The sequence below is a fragment of the Pseudopipra pipra genome, chromosome 1 (assembly GCF_036250125.1).
Source record: "Pseudopipra pipra isolate bDixPip1 chromosome 1, bDixPip1.hap1, whole genome shotgun sequence".
Taxonomy (NCBI): domain Eukaryota; kingdom Metazoa; phylum Chordata; class Aves; order Passeriformes; family Pipridae; genus Pseudopipra; species Pseudopipra pipra.
Window position 1 is genome coordinate 127,325,339 of NC_087549.1, and position 17,795 is coordinate 127,343,133.

Here is a 17,795-nt window from a genome sequence, read left to right on the forward strand (position 1 = left end):
TCCTCCTGTCTCCCAAGTACCCACTCTGCTTCTCAGGCATGTTCTGCAGCTTGTATTAGCTACTCTGCTGAGGCCTCTGCAGCTCAAGCTAGCAGTTTAAAGACAGATCTTGCCGCACAGCTGATTCTCATAGTGCAAGTGAACTGACACAGTGGAAACGAACCAGTTTTGGTGCTGAAAATTCTCAGCTTAGTTTGAAGAATACACGTATTTGACAATAATTTTCTTGTCGAGATTTCACACCACGAGTGTTATGGCTTAGTGCAACCAAGACAACCCACTGAAGCACTGCTGACTATTTCTACATTCAGTGATTTCTGAGACAGGAGTCTACTGCAATGCTTCTTAGTAGCTGGCCCTCTTTAATGTCCTGAAAACACACCAGAAAGCAGTTGTTGTGGTTTAACCCCAGTCAACAACTGAACCCCACACAGCTGCTCCTTCCCAGTGGGATGAGGGAGAGAACTAGAAGGGTAAAAATGAGAAAACTCATGGGTTGAGATAAAGACAGTTGAACACATAAAGCAAAAACCATGTGCACAAGCAGAGCAAAAAAAGGAATTTATTCACCACTTTCCATGGACAGGTAAATGTTCAGCTTCTCTAGGAATCCAAAGCATAGCCCCACACTAGCTACTGCAAAAAAATTAATTCCATTCCAGCCAAAACCATCAGAGCAGTAATAGTGGTCACTCCAGGAGTCACGTGAAAATTGCCTGTCTATACAGATACAATTCACTCATCACATTCATCTCATGTGCCCAGTGTCACCAAGTGACACCAGTGCCCAGAACCATCCATTGAGATTCAAGGGTACACAAGGCCACAGCTTCTCAAAATGTGTTTAGAATTCAACTTGTGCAAATTATGGCAAATGCTCAATTAAATAAATTTTAAAAAATAACCTTTTCTTATTAGACTTTGGAGAATTGGCTCTGCAATAAACTGCAAGCAAAAACTGTAAAGCGGGCTGAGCTGTAACAGCTAAATTTCCAATACTTTTTCCTGATACCCACCCCCCTGTCACATAGATTGGAACAGCTTCAAGAAAGCTGTAGAAGAATTAAATTGTTTGGGCGGGCTTTGCATTCCAAATGTAGAATTAAAAATCTCAGTTTCACTAGTTAGGCACTCAAAAAGTGCTTTGAAATTGCAAACACTCATCAGCTTTCAGCATAAGAAAGGGTTTAAAGGCACAGTAGTCATTTTAACACTATCTCAAATATCCTTCTCTCATTACAGAGGGCAACAGTGGAGGAGGGAGCATTTGCTTTTTTCATTAGTAGAGCATACAGCTGTGACAGCTGGAGTGATGTGAAGGCCAGCACTGCTTCTCACCTGTATAATTGCAGACACCTGAGGAGCATTTACCCACTTTCCAGGACAAAAAAAAAAAAAAAAAGCCCATTCTATCATTAGTCCCCATTATGTTTTATAATAAATGAGACAAATTGCACATTTGGTGATTTTACTAAAAAAAAAAAAAAAAGAGTAATGAGGTCAAGGAAGTCAGCATGAAAGGTACAACAGTATCAAAACGCAACACAAACCTTCAGGCAACTGGCCAGTTATCTAAGGTCTGATCCTGACATTGCTGAGTTTGGTGGCTCTTCCTTCTGGATAGATAAACACTCTTATCTGGCTTGTCCGTGTTCAAGTCATTATGGATCATTTCAGAAAATGTCCTGTATCTAGAAGGGCCCTGATCTCAGCATTTCACAGGGTATGAACTTCTCTATGGAAGAAAATAAGATTTTTGAAGTAGAATTTGTCCTACAAACCTCAGTCAGGACCAAGATTATGGCTGTAGGAGGGCCAAAGATGACAAATCCATAGAGAGTGTCTACACAAGTTTGTAGAGGTTTCCCAAAGATACACAGCGTGCAGAAAACAGGATAAAGGCTGTCATTCATGTAATTGTATTGCATGAGTGCTGGCTATACAGTTTGTAGTATTCACCAGCCACTATTATAAACCAATATGACATGAGAGCAACTGGATGGACGGCAAAGTGCTTTGGGACTCTGCGGTAACAAGCCCACTCCCTTCAAATCTCACTCAAGGATTATGAGGTTTATGCCGCAGAATCCTAACTCCTATATCCCATGGCCCCATCAACATTCAGTCCTTTTCTGTCTCCCAGTCTGTCATTGCACACACCATCCCCAACTGGTCACGCAGGCGGGCAGCTGTCTGGCATGCCATACTCCAGAGAGTGAGGGAGAAGCTGGGTTGCAACACTGGTGCTGTGGGACATTTCAGCTGGTAGGACACAGTTCTCTCTTACACCCTGGCACTTTGGCCTCTTCCCTGCATATGTTATACTTATCTTCAGTCACACACTGTGATATGCTATAACTTTAGGCAGATACTTCAAAGATCTGCCAATATTGGTACTAGTATTCCCCTCCAGAGACTATTCCCTATCTCCTGACATCGCTGTTCTGGCACTCCCTGTGCAACTTGACATGCTGCAGACAGCAGCAGGAACATTAGACAGGTCACACATACTCACAGGGAAATTATACTGAAGTGGAGAACAGCTAAAAACTTTTGTATTGTTTTAACAATTCAGCGCAGCATTTAAGCTCCTCTGGAGAGCTGACCATTGGGTGGTGACATGACCACAAACAAGGACCAGTAAAACATAAACTTTCTCTGTAAGTCACCTAGCAGCAGGATGCAGCCCAGGGTTAAAAGCAAGCAAGCCCACAGGTCTCTCTGCACATAGCCAGACAATTGCTCCACTGAAATTTTCATCTTTTTCTATATATGTATAATTGTTTCTTTTGAATGGGAGACTGAAAAGTACTGATCTCTTGCTACAGCACAGTCAAATTAAGGTATTTTGCAGCCTGACAGGACAATCACAGAATTGCAAAAAGTTTATGTGAGCTGTTTTTTCAGTCTGTTTATTTATTTCTTTCTCAGACAAAAAGAGGGTGCATAATAAAAAAATGAAGCAAACAGGAATTTTATATTTCAGTCTTTCACTTTACCTAAACAAAAGCTCTGACATTCTTTCTAAACATGTCAGAGCTTTTGTCAGATATCTTAAAATGTATTTTTGTGCAAATAGTGAGAATCTTATTGATGTATATTTGCTATGTCAGTGAAAGTGTAAAAATAAGTTGTTTTTTTTCCTCTCTATATTTACTAGGAATTTTTTTTCTTCTTTTAATTAAAGGTAATATCATCAATTAATTGTTCCCATTGGCTGCCAATAACTTGCACATGTAGTGCAAGCATTCAGCATAACACTTGTTTGAATAATTAAACACCTGTGAAAATAAAACTAACCCAAAGAACATTTCAACAAAATGTGAAAAGATTCCTTCCAGAAGTTCTAATCCTACACCTACTGTAAGTTGCAGAGTGGGGCCATATAAACTAATATCTCTATGATATTATAATTGTTTGCTGTGGACATTATAATAGAGTCATAGAATAGTTTGGGTTGGAAGGGACGTTGAATGGTCATCTAGTCCAATCTCCCAGCAGTAAGCAGGGACATCTTCAAATACATCAGGTTACTCAGAGCCCTATCCAATCTGATCTTGAATGTTTCCAGGGATGAAGCACTCACCACCTCTTTAGGCAACCTGTTCCAGTGTCTCACCATCCACATCATTAAAAATTTCTTCCATCTAGTCTAAATCTGCCATTTTTAGTTTAAAACCATCATCCTTGTCCTGTCACAACAGGCCCTGCTAAAAAGTTTGCCCCCATCTTTCTTAGAGGACCCATTTAAGTATGGAAAAGCTGCAATAAAGTCACCCCCAGAGTCTTCTCTGCTACAGGCTGAACTACCCCAACTTCATAGGAGCAGTATTCCAGTCCTCTGATAATTATTGCAGGCCTCCTCTGGACCCACTGCAACAGGTCCATGCCTTTCCTGTGCTGGGGACCCAAGAGCTGGACACATTATTCCAGGTGGTGTCTCACCAGAGCAGAGTAGAGGGGCAGAATCACTTCCCTCTACCTGCTGTCCACACTTTTCATGCAGCCCAGGATATGTTTGGCTTTTTGGGCCACAAGTGCACATTGCCAGCTCATGTCCAGCCTCCCATCCACCAGTACCTCCAAGTCCTTCTCATCAGAGCTGCTGTCAATCCCTTCATTCCCCAATCTGTATTTGTATGGGGGACTGTTGAACCTCACGATGGGCCCACTCATGGGCCCACTTCTCAAGCTTGTTCAGGTCCCTCTGGATGGCATCCAGTCCCTCAGGCATGTCAATTTTTGAAAACATTTTATGTCACTGGATGATAATAGAGAAGAGGAAAGAGCTGAACTGAGCAGCAATAAGCAATAAAATTTTTATGCAAGAGGCTCTAACATCATGATAAGAAATGGAAACTATAGCATGTAATAAGAGATTTGCCCTCCATAAAAGAACCATATACTATCAGCAACTTTTTAGATTTCATATATACTTCATAGTGGATGCTCAAAGAGTTTTATGGAATGCAAAATAGTAAATGGAATCAGTTTTTGGCCTCTTTTGAAAGTGCTAATATGCTGTTAAAGAAGATGCACAGTCTTCAAAGCTTCTGACAATGGAGAAGAAGCATTTACCATTATGCTTGCTTTTTTGAAAATGTGCTGATAAAATCTGTGATGGTCTATACTTGTGTCTAGAAAATATATTAGGCTGATATCAAAGAAATCCCTGCAAATATTAATGCTAAATACCATAGATATTGGTGAATATCAAGGCCTTCTTTTTCACTCTGCTTTTTTTATGTGCAGAGGAGTAGAAGATCAATGAAAAATGTCAGTCAGCTTTTAATCACTCTAACAATTAAATAAAGGCATTGTTCCAGCTCTCTGATACACTATTCATAGGTGCACAGTGTACTTCCGTTAAAAAAGTAGATATATCTGCTACATCATTTACATTTGACTAGTGTTTCCCAAGGGATAAAGCTCTTGGCAGAGAAGAGAACCCAAAATTTAGAACTTAAATGAAAAGTAGCAGTAGTAGCAGAATAAAACAATATTTTGAAACTACTGGTTGCAAGTACCACAGTAAAATGCCACTTAAGTTCTCCTTTAATGAAGAAAATGTAAAAGTCAGTGACAAGGACTAGACTGAAGCTATTTTGACTTAGCTTCAAAGTTTTGCATTTGAGTACCATATGGCTCATTGCCCTCAATCTGACATGAACATGAATAGGAGTTCCATGAATGGTTTTACATCACCATATGGCCCCATTTCTGCAATAAGCCCTCACAGATAGATTCCCTACACAGACAACCTTAGACAACTCAGTGGCACTCTGTGTGGTCATTGGCTCGTATAGAAAGCATTGCAGAACCAGGACCTCTATCCTTAAAACTCCCCCATTACATAGCATGTATTGTTGGCAATATATGTTCCCTGCTCAAAAAACATGGCTGAAAAGGTCACATTATGAATGAGAGAATGTTATGTAGGGACTTTGATATTACCTGAATACCTGATTTTCTGTGCATCTTTGATTCTGGGACTTTATGAGCACTGTTCGTCAGAACTCGGATGGGAAAAGTGGTGGGTCTTTGCCTTCCTGGAAACCAGACATCCGGAGTCCATAAAGTAAAGGAGATGGTATGGAGCGTATCTAATTTTTGTAGGGGTTACACTCACATAATACAGGGTAATTCTGTAGATAAGAAATCTAGATTGTGATCTCCTACAAACAGATAGTTAACTTTAATATAAGTAGATGTATGTGATCAAATTAGAACTCTTCTCTGAGGAACAACATTTACTTCAGAAAAGTTCTATCGAGAAGTCAAAGAAAAGACACTTCAGCATACATTTTTTTTTAACAATGTAATCCAATTTCTCAAGAATGATTGCTTCCCTTGGGCACCTTCCCTTCAGCACTAAGCTGAAATGTTTTAACATTTCAGCTTAGATTATATTGATGATCTCTGATTTTGCAGTCTGTGCCATGTTTCAATGCAGGAACCACTCACTCTCTTCCCCTCAGACAGAGTGGAAGACAATGACTGAACTAACAAATCTTTAGAAAAAAAAAAAAAAGTCTAGCTTATCATCAAGTGAAATACAGGCATATTCAATACTGGGGAAACTGTAAGTTTGTCCTTACTAATCACAACAGCGACCATATAAAATTAAGATTGGCCATCAATACCCATGTCCTGGAGTAGACAGAGGACTCTGAGAGGAGCAGAGGCAGATACAGATGTAAAAGAACCTCAGCACATTCCCAGCTCCTTCTCAAATCTGATTGGACTTTTCCAACCTGCCACTGTTGAGCTTTTTACTCCAGCTCTGTTTCTGTCCCTCTCCTACACTCTCTTTTTCCAAGTCCCACAGCATTTCACCTCATCTTCACAGCTCATCTACTTCTCTTCTTTCCTCACTTAGCTATCCTTCCCTTTCCATTACTTCCTTTTTTTTTCCAATTTTGCACACTTCCCTACAGAAGTAGTTTCAATAAAAAGGAAAACATTGGTTTTGGCTGTGAACCTCTTGGGACATTTGCCATTACCATATTATGTTAGTCAGTAAATTCAAGAAAGACCACACTACACACCTAACTGCATGCATATCCCTACAGGAATTCATCACTAGAACAGCAATTTATATTTAGTAATCAAAGCATGTTAAAACTGCCATTTTCTCTGAAAAATAGTTCTGACTGTATTCAAAACTGATAAACCTACAAAGGTAAAGACAAAGTCATAGCATCATATTTAGGTCTAACTTGATATATATTCACTGATATCAGTGTAATTTGTGAAGTATTTCTACATTTATGAAAGCAGATAAATAGTTCTAAGATCTTCATGGGTATTCTCCCCTTTCAAATACCCCAGTGAGATCTTACTAAAAAATAAATAAGCAGATCTTCTCTATGATAATGTAATAACAGTTGGAAGTAACAAGTTCTACAAGTTTTCTGTAGTATCTTTCATTTTCTTATGGTAAAAACAAATGAAAAAATGTTCAGTGCAAAGTTTTTATCCAAGCTATTATATTTTTCCCTCTTGGCTCTGTGACAGCCAATTGGAAAACTCTTAGGAGAGGGGCAGAGAACAGGAAGCATTCACCAGAAGACAGGATATTATAGTCTCCTATCCTGTTTTAAGTTAAGACAAAACAAACGAACATTCAGAAGAAGTTCAAACAGAAGAGCAGTAGGATATTATCTCAAGATCTCCTTTGGTTTAAACATAGCAAGATGAAGGAAGTTTGAGAAATTTTAGTCAGAAATTCCAATAAAACCATTACTGCCAAAACATTTTACTGTAAGAATTCTTTGAATTTTCGTACCTTTTGAAGAGCAGGCTAGTCTAAATCTGAAAAAAGGGAACTAAGTAATCAGTGCCAAAACAGTAAGTCAATCTAATTCTATAGTAAAGCAACAAATAGCAACAAAGGCCATGACACAAAAATTGCATGTAAAAAGTATGAAACTATTTTAAAAGGGGTTTTCTTTCCTTTTTTTTTTTTTTTTTTAAGAAGCATCTTACAATAGCACTATTGGGACCTATTACTGCAATGATCAAATCATGTCACTGGATCCACGGGTAGTGATGTCTTTCCTCTCCACTATCTACTCTTATCCTTTCTTTCTCTTCCTTTTATTTTCCTTGTGTTTTCTTAAGCAACATATAATAACCAAATTGGCTAAATATCTCTTTTCCCTTGCAACCAAGTTGTTCTAAAATAAACCTGCCACATATATATACATTGGTCATTCAGTGTCATTTTACTCTAATCCACACCAAGGGATCTATTAACAAGAACCTCAGTTACCCTGCCCCAGAGGTGGGTTGTAACAGCTGTCAGGGTGTGTCTGGAGTTTAACACATTTTAGGGGAAGAAAGGTGATGATAGTGTTCAGCTGTTAACTAAATCTTTCCCCATAAGAGGTAAGCCATATGGCATCAAACCTCATCTGTGTAATTCCTAGCAAACGTTAAAACCCTTATTTGGATCAATGCAAAATATTTCTCATGAGTGCTTTGGCCCAATCATTGAATTAGAGCAGATGTTTACAAACTTACAAATTGTCACAGGTTTACTTCTCTTACACTTTCTGCACTCTTATCCTAACATGGCAAAGTTTTAAATATTTATTAGAAAATGAAACTTGTCCTATTACACCAATGAACCCATGACAGATACCTTTTTATATTTTTTTTCTTTTTTTGATATGAGTTTGGTTTTTTTCTCTTTTTCTTTCCCAGTATCATGTCTGGCAACATTGTTTCTCAGACCCAAGATTAAAAAGGGGGGGCAGAGAGCACAGAGAAAAATTACAATATCATTTTAAGTCATGTGCTTTAGCAGCAGTTCTCTGTTGTTAAACATAGGACAAGAAAAGACTGAGTCCAGTCATGACATATTTTTCAATTCCAGTGATTTGATGGGGCTAAAACTGCTAGCATGAATAACTTCATAAATAAGATCACATGAGCTCTTTGTTTTCTTCAATCAAACAACATACATTTTCTTAACCATCTATTGAAGAGCAACTATAAATACTAGGATAATCTGCTGTGATCAAATCCATTAAGCTTGAACACATCCTTAGGGGATTATTGATTATCTCTTAGCCTCTCTTTCAAAAGCTGATCATTAAATTTGTTACTTGGGAAATGTATCCCACTTTACATGTTGCCCTCATTGAGGCTTTTGAGCACCCTAAAGTCATTTAATTAGAACTAGTTAACACAAAGAGGCTTTTAAAGAAAAAGAATCATATAGGATTACGGGGTCCACATTCTAATCCTATTACTTTAGTTTCCTCATAGGAAAGATTTATTCTTACAGTCTTAGCAAAACTCTATTGATAAAACATTTTCTTCTGAAAAAGGGACATAAAAATAAATTGCTTTGCTGGCCCACCTAGGATTAAAGCCTGAGGAATCAATATTCCTGTGTTTTATGTGTGTGGTAGCTTGATAGCCATTTTTATTTAATGTTACTGAACTTTGAAAGGTTTTTTTGAACTATTAACCTCAGGAAACAGGCCTCTAACCTCCTATACTGCCCAAACCTGATTTTCTTTAGATCTAATATCTTGATTTATAAGGCAACACAATATAGAGTCCTATTAAAAGAAAATTAATATAATAAAATTTGTCAATATTCTCCTAGACCTACTTATAAAGAGAAAATATCTTTTAGAAGGGATGCCTTAAATGGAGTTTTATAATGGCTAAAGAGTTGGATCACTTCCATGTTGAACATCAACAGAACAAAGGCATCCTGTGCCTCTTTGAATTAATTTGAAGAGGTTTTTGTTGTCCATGACATCTGCCTGTGAACAATGACTCAGTTTCACTTAAAATTAATTTTAAGTGAGTTGATATACTCAGTGTGTTTTCAAGTGTCCAGGTAATTTCTTAACCCATAAACCTCTAATATATGCAATATATCCTAACCTTTCCTGCACAGGTTTCCATCCATTGTCAGCTGTCTGAAAGGCCTTTGACTTCAATAACGATATGGATACAGAAGCTTCGTAAGGTATTCTTCATGCTGGCTTTGGCTAAAAAAAGCAGGAGAATTGGGGAAAAAAGAATGGAAGGGATAAAGAAATTGTTAGCTGCCCTGTTAATGCTTATTAGTCACCCACCTTTACTACCGATCATCGTAGATATACAAAAAGCTTCTAAACCACAGAACAGGCATATTTTTTTAAAGAACACAATGCCTTGATCAAAAATCATTTTCTTTCTTTATTCGATAAGAGAGATTCTTGTGAATCACACAACATGGTCTCCATTTAGTCAGCAAGGCTAATTCTCAGATGAGAAAGAGTTGAGTACTTTTCAGTTCCAGAGTTTTCAAAGAGCAGATTATCATCCCTGCATGAAATTGAAAAAGCACATATAATAAATATAAGAATAACAACCTTCAAAACCATTCATTTCCACTTTAGAAAAATAGCAATAACGCAACTCTAACCTCAGGTTCTGTTTATCCAAACATTATCTAAAGAACCACTGCATGGAGATCACAAAAGCTACAGTCTCAGGCTTTACTATGACTCTTACAGGGAATTTATCTGAACTTGTTTCCATTTACACACTGAGCCTCTTGAGATATTTTCATGTTTGCTAAATGGCCTCTTACTGCAATGCACTTTACTGGACACCATTGCTGTTTGTCCTTTATCAAAAAATCCCAGAGAACTCCACACATACTGCTTCTTTATGCTGCTGATAATTTATTTAATTGATAGCTTTTTACCATCTATTGCATAAATATGAAGCTATACTGACAAAGTGTTTGCCTCTCAAATTATGGACGAAGTACCAGCATGTTGCTGAATATTTCTTTTAAGAACATCCATTGTTTTAAAATGATGCCCAGAAAATAGAAATATTAATGAATATGTGACAAGAGTAAAGAGAGTCTATAAATCTAGCTGACAATTTTGTAATTGGTTTTGCTTAATACACCATATGTTCTTTAAGGGATAACTAGTGTCCTGCCCTAAATTATACAATGGGATTTGTAAACTATGTGCTGTATTCTTGTTCTCACAAATCATTGTGTTTTAATACAATTGGAAAATTTTTAAACTCTGTACATGAAAAATTTTCTGTGACAAATTTACAGTACAAGAACTTTAGCTTTATATTTGACTTCAGGCTTTGGTTTCATCATTGGATTAGTCCTGGAGTAATTTTCCCATTCTATTCTGTAGTAGTTCAAGTAGCCTAGGTACCTCACTGAGGTGCCACCATATTCCTTATTCTTGATAAATTAATATAAGGCCTTAAATCTCCTTCTGTCTTCTTTACTATGTATGCTCCATTACTTCCATGTTTGACATTTACTTGTTAAAATGTCACAATGCACTTCTTGCAGTTAGACTCTTTGGTCCAGTCACACATTAAAAGGTCAATGTTTAATCTATCAGTGAGAGACACCATAGTTATAACTGGGGGACTTATGGTCTCTTTGCTGGATTAGCCTAAGTAGAAAAAGCCCTCAGCAAGATGGCATGGACACAGAGTCTGAGGAGGAATCCACTGGGGGGGGAAAACTAGGGCTTGCAAAGAAACACTGGAGCAACCCATGTGAGGAAAGGACGTAAGGGGGGAAAAGACACTTTTTCCTTTTTCTTGGACATTTTGTAGTGCTTACATGGCCCAGTGAAGTGTTGTACAAAGATACCCAAATACTATTAAAATAAACAATGCAGTTAGTGCATCACTTAACCTAGGCTAATGTGACACACAAAGAGTTACCACAAACATTTCTGCATGGCGTGTTATGATGCTAGATCATACCAGCTGAGCAGATACAGTATCATGTCCACAGATAAAATATGAGGCTTTTTGTAAACATATTGTTACTACATTTTCACTATAGAAAAAAACTGGTCTCTCTTAATATACCTACAACACTATGTAAAACAAAAGGTTGGGGGGGCAAGTTGAATCATCAGGGCCCTCTCAACAACAAGAGCTCCCTCAGTAGCCTACTTTTATGTATTGCCCTGGCCTGTCTCAACAAGCTTTCCCCCTGGACAAAGCCCAGGCACAGCTGAGACTGCATGGGCTAAAGACAGTTCCCAATAGTCAGTACAGAAAAGGAAAGACCAACTGTGGGCTCTTTCTCTCTCTGTAATCCTTCAGCAGTATTCCAGTAGGGTTTAATACCTTAAACATCCCCATATGCCTGCATGCCACATCCCACGGCATACAACACATATTCTGAGTTTCACAGAGTCTGCACATTGTTTCGTGCTATTGACACATTGGAATGAACCCCTCCACCCAAATGTACACACAATTGCACAGAGGATGCCTTATTAGAAGCACAGAAGTAGTGCCAGATACCAGTGTTCAGTAATTACTTGCTCTTTACCAGATACCATTTATAAGTACAACATCATAATATGTGTAGGTCAGCCCGACCACCTTTCCTATTCACTTGTGAGACCAGTCACAGGTTTAGAAAAATGGAATTATTAAGTGGCCTTTGAAACAATTTTAAGAATTATTGGAAGATCTTTTTACCACTATATAAAGAATAGTCCTCCACCCTATGTCTGATCTTTTGCTGGCATGCACATATCACTAGCAGAGACAAAAAATGATCTCTAAATATTTTTGAAATCATTTTGTCATGAAGCACAACGTGGAGAGTATGGCAGACAGGAATGCTGTTGCTTAGATGAGATAGCACAGATGTAGGACTACGTACAGCTGCATGCTAAGGAACTTAAAATGGTTCAGCAAACTTTTGCTTCAGAATACCTACTGTGGCATGCAGCAAATCAGGGCCTCACATGGGCTTGAGGAAAACAGGGTAAATCTGAAATATAGTGCTTAAATCAGTAAACATTCCAGAAACCTAAGTATATCAGAACATATGGGTTTCACTCAACAGCATGACAGCAGTGACAGCACATCATTACACCCTCCCTGTAAAGCTGCAGTCAACAATAATGAAAATGCCTGATATCAGGTACCATGATTTAAAGGATTATAATTCATCACCACTATTACCAGACAAAAGTCTCTGATGGTATGATACTTGATGATAATTCTTATAGCTTGTTATTACTGCTTTTAACAATGAAAGCCACATAATGAGTGAATGAGGGCACCAGCTGTGTATGGAAGCTGACAGAACATCCGTTTTTGTGAGAGTGTTTTGGAAATCCTACAGCTTTTCACAGGAATGCTTATGTCATTTTGGTCAAGGAGAAACTCCTGGGTAAAGCCAGAGAAGTGAGACCATGAGTCTAAAATATCAGTTTGATTTCCACATCGCTGATAGAGATGACAAACTTAAACCTTAGCTTCCTATTTACCAGAAGAGTGCTTTATATTTTATAGTCCTCCACAACAGTGTTCTCTCTGTAACCCCTGTTTTTAGTCACTGTAGACATTTCCTTCAGTAGGTCAAATCCTAGCAATTGAACTATACACTCACTATATCTGATTTCTGCTGTAAAAAAAATCTAAGGCTAAGCACAACACAGACCAAGAATATCTGACAGCTCCACACGTTTGTGGAGTGGCAGCACTGTCACTCATGCACTCCATTTCTAATTTTTGGAGCCTGGGGCTGAGTTTATTGCTATCATCAGGCTTCATTGAAGACCTTTGTCCTGCTGATGCTCAGGCCACGAGTTCACAGTCTCTAGTCTGTACTAGATATTGCAAAAGAACTTAACAAGTTTTGTATCAAGCCAGTAACATTCAATTTATTTAGCATATAATAGAAATACATTCAAATGATTGAATGGATAAAGAACTAAAATCTGCCATCCATCTTCTATCATAATAGTTTACAGACTCAACTTTTGAATATTTTGAATTCAGAATCACATAGTATCAAATTTCTGATAGCCTAAAGCCAAACCAAAACAAAACCAGTCCCTTCAGAGAAACACTGTCAAAGTGCACTACAGAAAAAAAAACCCATAACCTAATACCAAATTTTCCATAAATCTTACATACTTCATGACTACAAAATAAACCAATTACCATTATTTGTCTGATTATTTTTATAGAGGAAATTCAGACCCACTCCAAGTTTTGAATGGCTCTCTACTTGCTAAAAACTTAACCTATTAAAACAAAAGATATTACCTGACTATCACAAGGATGTCTAAACAGTCCATTTCATGAGCCAAGGTGACCTTGCCAGCAGCCTGTTTATAGAGACAGGTGGTAGTTACATACTCCCAAGGCCTGCCTCTCCCTTCCACATTTTGTGGCTGGAAGCATTTTGGACTTTATAACACTCTTCTCTCTCAGAAAGTCTGATATTAGCAAGGTTGTATTAAAAATTCACAGCTACTTCTACACAGCCCACATTTTTAATGACCTCCCCACCATTCAGCAAATAGTGAAATTGGAATGTCCTAAGCACTTATTCAGAAGCTGACCACAGTGAACATGCACACCTAACCTATACTTTCTAATACATAACTTATGGAATAACATTATCTGGCTCGTAGCCACATTAACCTTATCACAAGAATAGCCACAGTGCTGTGACTAGGGGTCTGTCAGAAGCAATTTGTCTTGTTTTGATCTGCCATAAGACTACTTAATAGGAAACTACATAGCATACTTTCAGATGATTCAGCTGTTTGTGGTCACAGCAATTTATCCTTTTGTCTGAGACAATGTCTTCTAGGCACTCCACTTTCTCACACTTTGCTATGCTTTGATCTCCATTTTGGTATGTTTTCACACGTCTTATTCCCCCAAGTCCTGAAGGAGCATGAACCTTATTTCTAAAATGAAAATGGAAAATATTTTGCAATTGCTTTAATGCATTTTGCCTAAGGTCTAACAGACGGATGTGCAAAACACATTTAAGACTTGAAGCTGACAAACTGACAGACCTTGGGAATGGAGTAAAGGACTCTCTGATAATTCATTTCCACAAGCTTCATAAAGAAACAGAGAAGGTATCAATCCAGATAATGAGAAAAAACGATGGGAGAGGCAGAAATTGCATCAATTTACAAGCCAAATACAACTGAACCCCATCATTAAATAAAGAATAAAGTTTATTGGCAATCAGTTATTGTTTTCTCACTCTGACAGTGAATATGAACCTACCTGCAATGAAAGAATCTTCATTTCATCCTTGTTAACTAGAAATATTGTGCTATACACTAAGACTTCTGTAGACTGGCAATATCTTTTTAACTCTAAGAAAATTGTAGAGCAGATAGTGACCACCTTTGCTTTTTCAGTCTTCTAATCTCACCCATACTTCTTTTTCCTTAACATCTGAAATACTAATAAAGGAATAATTCTGTATCTGTGACATTGCTATTCTCTGTTATGGCCATCAGTAAAGAATCCAGTATAACTTCCTACAGCAAACCCCTTGAGCAATCCAGTTACTTCATGTAGCATTTTCCTATGCTATTTTTAAAAGCATTATGTCAAGAAATCAGGAAAAGAGTAGCAGCTTTCTCCCAGGTCAAACTTGCATGTTATTGCTGAAATCTAACCTCAGAAAAAACCTGAAAGACTAACACTTGGCAAGCAGAAACTAGATCTGTACTGGTAAATTGAACACAATCAGGACATGTGCTCAAGATGCTAAAAGGTCACTGCTCATGTGATTAAATTTTTGGAACAGCCTTTGGCATGCTTATGATTCTCAACTACACTTTTTCAAGCAATTCCCAGATGGCATTTCTCAGGCACACTTCTCGGGCATAGTCCCTGAGTACTATGTCACCAGGGTCACACTCTCATGCCAGCTCCCCAGCAGTGCAGAAGACAGACACTGTGATACTCAAAAATGTCCCACTTCTGAGATTTCTTGTTTTTCAAGGCTGTGTTGGTGCATCCTCATTCTCAGGCCTGTTCTACGACCTCAGGAACTCCTGAACATTTACTGAACCAGCTGAGCATTGAAGTGTCCCTTTATTGTGCCAGTTGGATGGTGAAGCATCCCTGACCATACCAGGAACTCTTGAATGATGCAGGGAGGAACAACACTGACCGTAACAGCAACATCAGCTTTCCAACCAAGGCGGAAAACAAAGGATAATCAGTCATCCCCTGACAGCCTTGGAACATTCCCTACTGAATTGTAGCCCAAGTGGAACACTACCATTGTTGCTGGAGTTTTGCACACTATTTCCAAACATTTTGGAAACTCTAGCAGTTACCAAGTTGGCATATGACCAGGATGAAAATTTTGCATATGTCTAAAACCAATCATCTTGCAACCTTCTAAGCAGTGATCCTAGGTGAGGCCCCTTGGAGCTCTCCTGGGCTACAGCAGGCTGCATCAGCCCCTCTTTCTGAGTAGGAAGCCTCTTGGAACTCATGAACCCCTCAATACTCTAAAGACTGTTGCTGATGATGAAGTCAAGGTTGAGAGTCCCCCATACACACACTCCTCAAGGTGCAACCCATGCTTGTTGAGAAAAGCTAAGGGATTTGATGTACTTTCCTGAACCTGAGGGGAATTTTGCATAGGTATTTTACACACATAAATATAGATATCTAGATCTCTTTTCATGGGTGCAGGCATGGGAATTGATTACGGTTTGACCATTGTTATCACAAATCTATAATTAAGTCAGTGTTATAATTGTAGTACATAAAATTGAATCATTATAAGAATACTAAATTAGTCAATTATTAAGTGCTGCTAAATCCTTCTGCACCCTTATCTTTTGTATCTATATCCTTTTTATCCTTACTTTTTTTGCATCCCTGGTCTCTGTGTAAATATTCTAAACTGATTCTAATCTAATTTTCCTATGTATGCTTCATCTGTGTACTAAGTAATAGAATGAACTCTATCATCAAACTCTGTTAAAGTTACACTTTCACAAATTCATATTAAAACTTGCTTTTTGCCAGTAGCTTTGATGCCAATTTTTTAAGCAGCCTAACCACTCATTCATGACAAAGGCAATTTCACTCAGACAGTGAGGACAAGATGACTCACCCAGGAAAAAGGAATGTGGGGAAATGAGAGAAAAATCTGACTGAATCATCTCCACTACCTATATGGAGCTTGTGGCTGGAGACTACCATATAGCCACACCATATACAGGGGTAAATTTTGAAGTTGCCTTACTCTGAGCATGAGACTGACAAAGTCATTAGTTCAACATAACTGGAGCAGGTTTCTACCATATCTCTACACTCCACATGCAGTTAGAAGCGTACTGAGGCTACAGTTCTGCCTTTCCCTTTCCTTATCTGACTGAAGCATCTTGACTCTGGAAACTGGTGCAGAGACAAGCCTCTCTGTATGAGCATCTCAGAAGCCCTCCAGCATTTAGCCCGGCAGAAGTAGCGATGTGCTGCTGAGCAAACATCTGATTGATCACTGACCTGTTCTTGCCAAGTACAAGGGCCAGGAGGATACACACCCCGTCCTTCTCAAAGTTTTTTTCATATATTTAAATATAATGCTTATATAAATATAGCTTGCCCATAATTTAGATTTGTGTTATAGTTTTTGCAAAATGAATTTACTAATACTATTGGATGATAAGATTAGAGCTGTTTAAGAGTTTGTGTCAAGATGGCACTTGTATAAAGTATGGATGGTGAGAGCTTTGATTTTGAGAGTTTGTGTCACAAGGGGAAGTACTTTGTAAAACCCCGTCCTTATATGTTAGAGAGTCTCTTGACAAACTCGTGAAATTTGGCGTGGAGTGCAAGGCCTCCATGTTTCCAGACTTTGGGTGGAATTCCATCAACCCCAACTGCCTTGCCGATTTTCACCTGCTGTATGGCCTTGAGGGTTTCTCCTAAAGTGGGGGCAATATCCAATTCGTACTTCACTGGTTGTTGTGTGATGGACTGAATTACTGAGTCTTGGACTACACGGGTGGTACTGAAAAGAGTCTGAAAATGTTCAGACCATCGATTCAGAATGGAGGTTTTATCTGTCAGAAGCGTTTGCCCATCAGCACTGAGTAGAGGGCTTTGGACTTGGTATGTAGGCCCATATGCTGTTTTCGGGGCCTCATAGAATCCTTTGTGATCTCCCGAATCTGCGCATAATTGAGTTTTTACAGCTAGATTGATCCACCACTTGTTCTGGATGTCACGGAGTTTCTGTTGGAGCTTGCTGCATGCGAGACGAAAGGCTGTTTTTCTTGCATGACAGGATGGCAGTGCAAGGTGTGCTTGGTGTACATGTGGGCTATACCCTACTATTTGCCATCTGTAACAGTGTGCACCCTGGCATGTTTGGTTTACTAACACAGATACAGACAAAGGGCCCAAGTGCCTTTCCATCCTCTGCAGAAGGAACCCTAAGAAAAATAGGAATATTAGCATTTTATATGAGTTGCCTC

At 38.5% G+C, this 17,795-nt stretch overlaps 1 long non-coding RNA gene across 2 annotated transcripts in view; it reads right to left on the minus strand.

The window, feature by feature from the left end:
• Positions 1–17,795, minus strand: part of LOC135424734 (uncharacterized) — a 301,350-nt gene that overhangs the window by 47,443 nt on the left and 236,112 nt on the right. Inside the window, exons 6-7 of one of the 2 annotated variants that reach the window (XR_010435331.1) lie at positions 5,455–5,645; positions 4,081–4,261 (exon numbers count right to left, since the gene is read on the minus strand). The exons of the other annotated variant lie outside the window; for it this stretch is intronic. This is a non-coding gene — a long non-coding RNA (uncharacterized LOC135424734). The remainder of the gene's footprint in view (positions 1–4,080; positions 4,262–5,454; positions 5,646–17,795) is intronic. 2 annotated transcript variants of the gene reach the window in all.